We start from the raw sequence: 9,354 nt of genomic DNA, 5'->3' as shown, positions 1-9,354 counted from the left end.
AATGCAAGGAAATTTACAATCTTAGCCCCCGTTTCAAATTTCTACTACATCACAGCAACACTAGTCGGTTGGGGATAGCACGGTAATCTCGCATACACCGAATATTTGCCGACGAGAGTTTGTTTTTGGCACCCGCCGTGTATGAATATGAATCGGGGAGGGAGTCGATTTCGGCCGAGGACACACTGTGTTTTGGCGCCCACCGTGTATGAATCCGGGTGGGAGGCGGTTACGTCACGTTTGGGTGAAATTACAAACCTACCCCTATCGAAACCTATAGAAATCCAGCATATAGGCTTTGCGTGGCAGGGATAGGCAGTAGTGATTTCCATCTCGCAGATTCTGGTTTCGGGCGGTTACTGCGACTTTCCCCGCTTCATTCATATTTTGCAGAGTGCACGTTTACCGTGCCAACTCAATTCGAATCCCGTTTGTATTCTATTTTTTTCGGGCGGGATCCATTTTAAATTGGAATTACATTCTATATACATCATTTTTATATATACTTTCAAAAGCACAACAAAGAATTTTGCTCGTTTATATGTATAATATGATTTACAAATACAACGATCTCGAAATCTTAAGGTTGAATTCGAAAAATTTTAACCAAATTATGTTCTACTAAAATGTATGGATTAGTAATATCTACATATTAAATAACATAGATGTGCGTGAATTCATATGAGTATGCATGTTTGATAGATCAATTTTGGTTCGAGTATGGGTTACATGTATCATCATCTCGAATTCAAATATTTGCATCCCTTTTTTGTTCACTCCTTTCACGCCTATCTCTCTTGCATGCATGCTCCTTCAGGTAGCTATCGCTCTCTTTTGTCCAGCTCACCCGCACGCTCACTTCATGTTGCTCCTATCCTCGCAAACATGGTCTCTCGACGTCTCCCTTGAGAAGTTTCACACTCTCCCTATCATTATAAATTACATGGTTTTCATTATCTCTCACGTCTCTACTGTTCTCTGGTATCACTCGGTACCTAAGCTTTCTTTTTCACCGCCAAACACACAGTCTCCACTCGTCTTTCACTTTGTCTTTCTCTCTATGGGATTCTGTCACACACCCTATATGTCTCCACATATGACTCATACCACTAAAATTACTCTCTCTATCTCACCTGTAGACACAACATTTGTTGCGGTCTCCTTTTCATCTCCATCCCAGACTAACATTATTCATTTGTTTACCGATCAGACAACCCCGACTACCGTCTCCTCTCTCTCTCACAGACACACACGCACAACTCCTGCTTCCACTCCCCTTCCCGACTACCGTCTCTCTCTCTCACACACAAAACTCTTGCTTTCGCACCCCGACTCGTATTTCTCTCACAAACATTTATCGACTAGCTAGCCTCTAGATAGGTTTATACACCCACACACTCGTGCTTCCACCATCGCATACATGTCTCTCTCTCACTCCTTGTATCTATGTAGATTTTTCTTCCCTTCTTGAGACACGCCCTCTCGATCATGCACACACACACACTATCGCCTCATTTTAAGCTGATACCTATCGCACACACACTCCATGTGTCTTTGTCACACATGCACTCCGTCCTCCTCCACTCGCCCTCTCTCTCACACACACATGGGCTTTTTGCAACAACTAGCAAGATGCCCATGCGTTGCACGGAACATCAAGATGCATTTGTATGAGTAGTTTATCTTTTGGGGGAAAAGGATGAACAAGGGAAGGCCTTATTTGCAAATGTGGAGAGGGGTGTGGGTATCTTTTTGGAAAATTGCCATAGTTTCCTTCCTATCCGTCAGATATAGATCGGACGACCTATATTGCAGGATGGTAGGCACACGATCATCACCGACAATGCTTATTATAAGAGTAGGGATAAAAAATAGAGTTGGTGATGATGGTGGTCATGCCATCCTGCAATCTAGGTCGTCTGATTATATCTGACGGATAGGAAGGAAAATATGGCAATTTACCCGCACTCTTCACCACATTTGCAGATAAGGCCTTCCCTCATTCATCCTTTTCTCCCACAAGATCTTGATGTTCCGTGCAATGCACGGGCATCTTGCTAGTAAGAGTAGAAATTAGACATATAGCACTTCTCGAATCTTGAAACCAACAACATTCCTCCCTTATCTCATCAAAACCGCCAAAGGAATGTACTTTGAGTGAAACATAACATATTTTTAGTGATATATGTATTTCAAAGCTAGACTTTCTTTTCTATCAAATCGGTGAATATGTATTAATCCAGTGGCAGAGACAAGCATTGGGCAGCTAGGGCTATAGCCCCAGGACTAGAAACAACTTCCTTTGTAATTTCTTCATGCAAAGCATAGAAAATCATAGAAGTTTATCACTCAACATAGCACAGCCCTAGGCGTAGTCTGCATCTAGCTCAGCCACTGTATCAATCTACTTTGATCGTGTGGCAACGCATTGGCACATTGCTAGTAGTTATTATAATTTTTTGGACACCAGACAAACGGTGGAGTACATATACGAAGAGAAGAGGCGCACACACGCAGTCGACCTCTCGCTGTCTCGCACACATGAGTGTTATGTAAAGGCGACATTAACAAATAAACCCTAAAACCCTAGGGGCACGATTGCTGCATTCGCGGGTACCGGGTACGTGGTGGAGCACCATTGTAGGAATAGTCAGCTCGCGTGATAATTTGATCTGTAGGAGTTGATGGTCGGGACCACAGGTGAACGACTTGGAGCGCGGTGGCTCACCAGTTGCCACAGATCGAGTAACCATGTTTAAAATATCGTTTTTTAGCGGGGTTAAGAGTTTCGATTTTCAATTGCGCGCGTTATAAGTAGTAAGTGGTTTTTAGAACGATTGGTATGGAGCGAAAATGGAATTCATAGTACTACGTACCTCCTTGGCGTATGGTGGTATGGTTTGTTTTTTTCCATGGAGGTTGTATGCGTTTATGTTGCGAGATGTTGAACCTGGTAGTTCTAGGGAAAATACTATGGTTTAGATTTAGATGCTGGTTTTCTTTAATGAAAATCGGAAGGGGAAACCCTTCTTCGATTAAAAAAAACTACTACCTCCATTCTGGTTTACTAGTCCCCATCGTACTTTGGGTCAAAGTTTGTCCACGAACTTTACTTGTAAAATGTGAATGGAAAACGAGATTTTGTTATACCCAAACAAAAAAGGACTGGAGGGAGTGATTGCTCTGACACGGACGCGACCTCTCATAGCGTAGGCATTGAACCGGTATAGCTTCTGCCTGTTCGCACGCCATGCCGGCGCGTGGATGTAACTTCACTTAATTCTGTCAAACGTCGCGCCTCCCACGACCTTCGCCTCCCTCGCGCGGTCGCGCCCTTCGAGACTTCGACCGGCTATAAATGAGCAATTTTTTTTGCCTTTTTTTAGACAAGCAATTTTTTGCCTACTCTGCATGCATGATACTCCCTCTGGTCCTTTTTAATCCCGTCAACCGTTTGCAAAGTGTTTGACCAAATTTATACTTTTTTTGAACACCACCTTATATTAATTAACTGGCCACACCAGTACACTCATTCGATACAATATTCACCACACAGGGCGGTACGTTATTTACAAGAATACCATCTAATATAATGTCAAAGCTATACTTAGCGATTAAGTGTGCCACCTTATTGGCCGAACGGCTAATCTTTGACAATGGAAGATTGTTGATCAACTTTGAGATGCTCAACGCTTTCATCTTCAGGTCACGCATAGCAGACCTGTCAACGCTTTGACAGGCATCAATGAAATCCCACGACCAAATTTATACTAAAATATCAATTTCTAAAATACTCCCAAAATACTTAGGCGCGGTGCATTAACTTCTACCTCGTTTCTTGTTTCTTGACATATCAACCAATAGGAGATGTGGGTGTGCATGCTTTTTATGACTTCAGACTACCAAACACGACATGCGGTGGTTAGTTCATTGCATGCAATGCTATTAATTAGCAAATAAACATTAAGATCTCTCGTTTTCCCCTCCTCCTTGCTCATAGTGCACAATCTAAGATGACTTTCTCACCTAGACGGAGGGAGTACTGATTATAATGAGTATAAGAACTACGTTTTATAATGAGTGTAAAAATATTGATTTGACATTGTGAATGTTGACACATTGTGGAATAGTTTTTGAAGTCTGCAAAAGTACTCAACTAGTGCTGTCGTTCTCCACAAAAAAATGTGTTTACCAATGCATGCATGAACACTAGCTACTCTAACCCCCCTCTCTTCTTTAATTCTTTGCCACATCAGCATGTTCGCTATTCCCGTGTGCATGATACTAGCTAAGATACCACCATTATGGCCAGCCTTACTCATCACATGCAATAATTTAGTGCACCTTGAAATATGAACATGTGTGGCGCGTGTTTGTTTTTAATGACTTGAGACTATACCTAGCCTGGCATGCAACATGACTTATTATGCACCGTTCCCCATACCTACAGGAAGCCCGTTCGTCATCAAATATTTTCCTCTCCATGTGTGGAAACAATATGCCTGCCAAACTCTCCTTCTCCCACCGGCGGTCCCACCACTCCACCCCGTGTGAAAAAATCTGCATGCATGACTCTCCTCCCCCCACGCTCGTCCAATCCGTTGTGACCAGCAATATTTCCACCCCTTCGCTCCCCCGTAATTTACTCCAACAAATATGCCCACGTAGTTGTTACTTAACTGCACGTGCATTCGATCACTGACATATGGGACCAACAGGGGTCTGGCCCACATGTCAGTGACGCAACTGGAGCGGCAGTGAAGTCAGTGCAGCTCAGTCCATATCTTACGTAGGTGTGCCATTGCTCGCTATAAATAATGCGCCTCCCACGACATCACTATCTCCTCCCCCTCGTGTTCACGTTCATCACTATCTTCTCCCCCTCCCTCTCACGTCGACCACCATGGCATCGCCCCTCCCAAGCCCTAGGAGCCCCTCGCTGCACCACGCGGACGGTCACGCATCGCCGTTCCGTTCCTCGCCACCACTAGTCGAGGAGGACACGTTGGTGTTCCGCTCCTCGCCGCTACGCGACGCGTTGTCGTTCCGTTCCTTGCTACCACTAGTCAAGGAGGACGCGTCGGCGTTCCGCTCCTCGCCGTGACGCGACGCGTCGCTGTTCCGTTCCTCGCCGCCACTAGTCGAGGAGGACGCGTCGGCGTTCCGCTCCTCGCCACGACGCGTCGAGGTGGACGCATCGGCGTTCCCAATCTCTCCAGCACGCGCGCCGGAGGACGCATCGGCTCCCTGCTACGAGGAGAATGACGCGCCGCCAGCCGAGCCCCCTAGCCTTGAGGAGCTTTGGAAAGAAATGGATGTCGCCTCATGGGATCGCGCATGCCCGCCGGCAAGCCGCCAATCAGCACCTCGCGAGTTGCGAGGCTGAGGAAGAGGCGTGGTGTCAGCGCGCTGGGAAACGGCCGCGCACCAGGGCACTCGTGGCGCACCGCAAGCGCTCCTGTGAGCGCCGTGGCTTTTAGGAGGAGTATAATTTTTGTTTCGTAAGGCGATCTCATTAGTTTTGGGACGCAAATGATAAATCCCGAACGTTCAGGAATTTTTAGCGTGCTTAATTAAGTATGTAAAAGGGAAAGTTTGGAAGCCTTGTGTATTCGTACGCATTTTGCAAGTACGTGCATATAGCACAAACTTTACTATATACTATCGCACTACACGTCTCTCTCGATATATTCTTGCAGACTGTGCTACTCCCTCCGTCTAGGTCAATAAGTCATCTTTGGTTGTGCACCGTGACCAAGGAGGGAAGACTTATACACCTAGACGGAGGGAGTACTACTATTACTTATGTACGTGCAAATGCACGTTTTAACATTACGATACAGTTTTTGTAAAAGTAGAAAAACAGCACAAGTCAAGCTTGTGAAATGATTCAATGCAAAACAAATGCAAAAATGCTCATTTGATTGTTTACTTTTAGCTTCCTTCTCTGTGGTTATTTCTCTGTCGTACTTTGTATGGAGTATCTCACTAGTTGGAAAGGCATGCAAATTCCCTAACCGCTTCCTTCACCCTGCATCTCACTGGTTGCCGGCGTTGACGTTGTCGCCCATCTTGAGGACGAGTTTGCCGAGGTCGGGGAAGAAGTCGTCGTTCGCGAAGTCGTCGCTGCCAGAAGTCGCGCGAGTGCGCTCCCCAAAAACCTGATCGCCCCTCTCCCATACAGGATCACGAGAGGCGGGGTTCTGGAGGCATGCTGTCCCTTCTCCTGGTGCACACCGAAAGGTGGGATGGAGAAGACTTGCTTGGCGGCGCAATGATCTGGAACGGTGGTGAGAAACTATATAGTGCGGGCCAGGTAGGTCGTGGGAGTATATCTCTGTCCTCGGCTCGGCTCAATCCCGCAACCCGCGGCGCGTTGTGACGAGGCGTGGCGTGGCGAGGCGAGCGAGGAGGAGGAGCGCGCGTGTAGGTCTCCTCTTCTCATGCTCATACAAGTTGTAGAAGAGCTCACCATCGATCAGGCCGTCCATGAAACGGGAGTGGATGTAGGGGACGTTGCGCCAGTTGAATATATGAGCATGTTACTACAAGATTTAATCCGAATAAGCACAAAATAAATCATGATGGCTATAACAGAGATGAAACTAATCATGTGGACTAGCATAGTAGTAGGATATAGAGTAGAAACATGAATTCTACCACGATTTCGAACAGGAAGGACAGAAACACATACGGTGCAACAGGAGCAGCACCGTTGGCATTGAGGTTGTCGCCCATGTCCAAACACCACGTAGACATGGTCTTTGAGCATGGTTCGTAGTCGTTCCACGCTCGGGCATTGAAGTTTGTAACTATTTTAGATTAGAATATGATACTCCTCCGATGCTAGTAGTAGAGCAGAGTCCTACTCTACTACTCTACTCAAGCAAGTTAGGGCATAGCATTGTAGGGAGTACCAGTACTGTGATCACTCAAGCAAGTTGTCTGGCATCGACATGACCCTACGCTGCTGGTATGTGTCTCGTAAGTCAAGCGGCGTGCTGTAGTCATCATCACCTATCCACTTGCCGCAGCACATATTCTCTTCTCCATCTTTGTTCGCACATAATCTCGTCCAATTTTCCATCCCCGCTAAGGCGCCTCCCCCCTCGTACAAAACCCAAGCACTAACAATGGCAGAACCGAGCAGCGTCCACCGAAAGAGTGGCTGGAATTCGCTCCGCACAGAGGTAATCATGCTCATTGTTTCGCGTGTGGACAATCTCAGTACCATGTTGCTCGCCGCGTGCTCATCGGGGCTGTACTGTTTACTCAAAGCCCTCAGGCCGGAGCTTTTTAAGCCATCTCCTTGCTTGCTGATGTCGCCTAATCTTCAGAAACGGCGTGTCACGCAGCATAACGATCGTAGGGTGGCGAGCATCAACCCCCTTGACTGCGATCCGATCGCCGTCAGCCTCAACTACATTAACGATATGTACTGGGTCGGCATGAACACGTCTTGGATGGTGCTCGTCGACGGTCGCGGCAGTTGGAAGCTTGTGGAGGTCTACACCCGGCAATTGACCCCCCTTCCTTCGACTAACACTGCACTGCTTTGGCACCACAGCCCAGAATACTCGGAATCTTACAGTAGCCAACATGATACCAAGTTTGATTTGCTCAAGGTTGTAATCTGCCAAGTGCCCACAAGATCTGCGATTTATAAAGACTTCAGGCTAATTGCGTTCTTCAACCGTGGTCTCGCCTATCTGACGGGTCACTGCGGTAAGTGGATAAATCTGCACGTCCATCGCAGGATCATATATCCTCTATGGTTCTCTGATGCCATTGAACAGAAGGGCTTCATTTACGCTGTCAACTCCTTCTATGGCTGGACATATTGCCTGCCTACTCCAGTCATCGCTATAAACGGCTGTTACAGCAGTATGTTACTTTGCTATGATATCATGATGGCTTGCTTATATTACTGTCAACATTTGCTAAAAAAATATTCATGCTCATAACATGCTGTTATTAAGATTGACTAAACCAAGAGCCCTTTTTTATTTGACTCCAACTTGATATGATGTTGTACGCCGCCTGGTGTCCCTACCCTTCCTAATCCCAGAACCTTTCAAAGAAAAGCGGCATGGCAGTTGCAGGTGGTTCCTGGCTCGATCAGACGACGGTGAAAGATTGATGATCGTACGCACGTACCAGACGTGTTGTTCATGGAATACAATCACATTCACTGCAAGGTCTTTGAGCAGGATCCCAGCTTCTCTGGGCCTTCAGGAATTTTTGACTGGAGGCTGGTAGGTAGCCTTGGTACACGCTCTCTGTTTGTCGGACTGAATTATCCGATTAACCAGGAGATAACAACGGCAAGGATCATGATGGCATCACGGTTTCGTTCATTAGGCCAAACTGTGTGTACACAACGTACCATGCGTCTCTGCATGCACCATACCCTGATATGTGCCGCCACGCTCTGCAGCCCAAAGAAGGAGAGAGGGTCGCTAGTATCAGACTTCGACCTGCTGGCTGGAGTTTCCCCCGTCGGGCACCCATCTGGTTCAAGCCGTCAGCCAATCTCCACAGCATAATAAATAGTAACGTCTAACTGAGCCAATTAGTTAGAGGCATACACTTGGTGTAGTAGGATCTTTATTTAGTTTGATGCATACACTTGTTCTTTTTTGGTAGCCCTTTTGTAATGATGGCTGATATTTGGTTTGGAAGAGAGAGTTGCGTCTTCACTCTTCTGGCCTACTTACTGCTTTTGTTGCACCCCCAGCCCTGGTTGCTGCTACTGCTGTTGTTTTCAATGTACAATCAGTAGTATATTTCGTCTGTTGGTTGAATAAATGTGTTGTTAGAACGACAAACACAATGTTTTGGAAGTCGTTGCATGGTTCGATCCTTTAGTGCCCCGTACCGTACGTAGCGCATACTATTTATCATACGGAACACATTTTTTTTGAAACTCGGAACACATTTTCCACTTGTTGATAACATGCAGCCCACTGATGAAGGCCCAATAGAGAAGCCCATAATTAACTAGAAGGGAGGCTCTCACATGAATCCGGCCTAGGTACATGCTCATGGTCCCCTAAACATAAATAAGTAAATAAATAAATAAATAAAGCTAAATGCTCATGCACCAGTTCTTTTGGAAAATAGGTAGCCCAGTATTTCTTTTTGAAGAATACCCAAGCTAGGCCTATTTATTTCCTCCAAATTACTGGGCTGCAACTCTTTCAAGACGAGGAGGGATGCACTCCGGCCTGGCTTAAGAGTATGGTCAATGTCTGTTAAAAGTAATATCAAAAGGGGTTGAAAATTCCAAAAAAATTATAGCAAATGGGATATAAGTTTCTTTTTTTGTTTTTGTTCTTCACTGATATCTTATAC

This window comes from Triticum urartu, chromosome 3 (genome assembly GCF_003073215.2).
Source record: "Triticum urartu cultivar G1812 chromosome 3, Tu2.1, whole genome shotgun sequence".
Classification (NCBI taxonomy): Eukaryota; Viridiplantae; Streptophyta; class Magnoliopsida; order Poales; family Poaceae; genus Triticum; species Triticum urartu.
The sequence above is the reverse complement of the archived record's forward strand: the minus strand, read 5'-3'. Positions refer to the sequence as shown.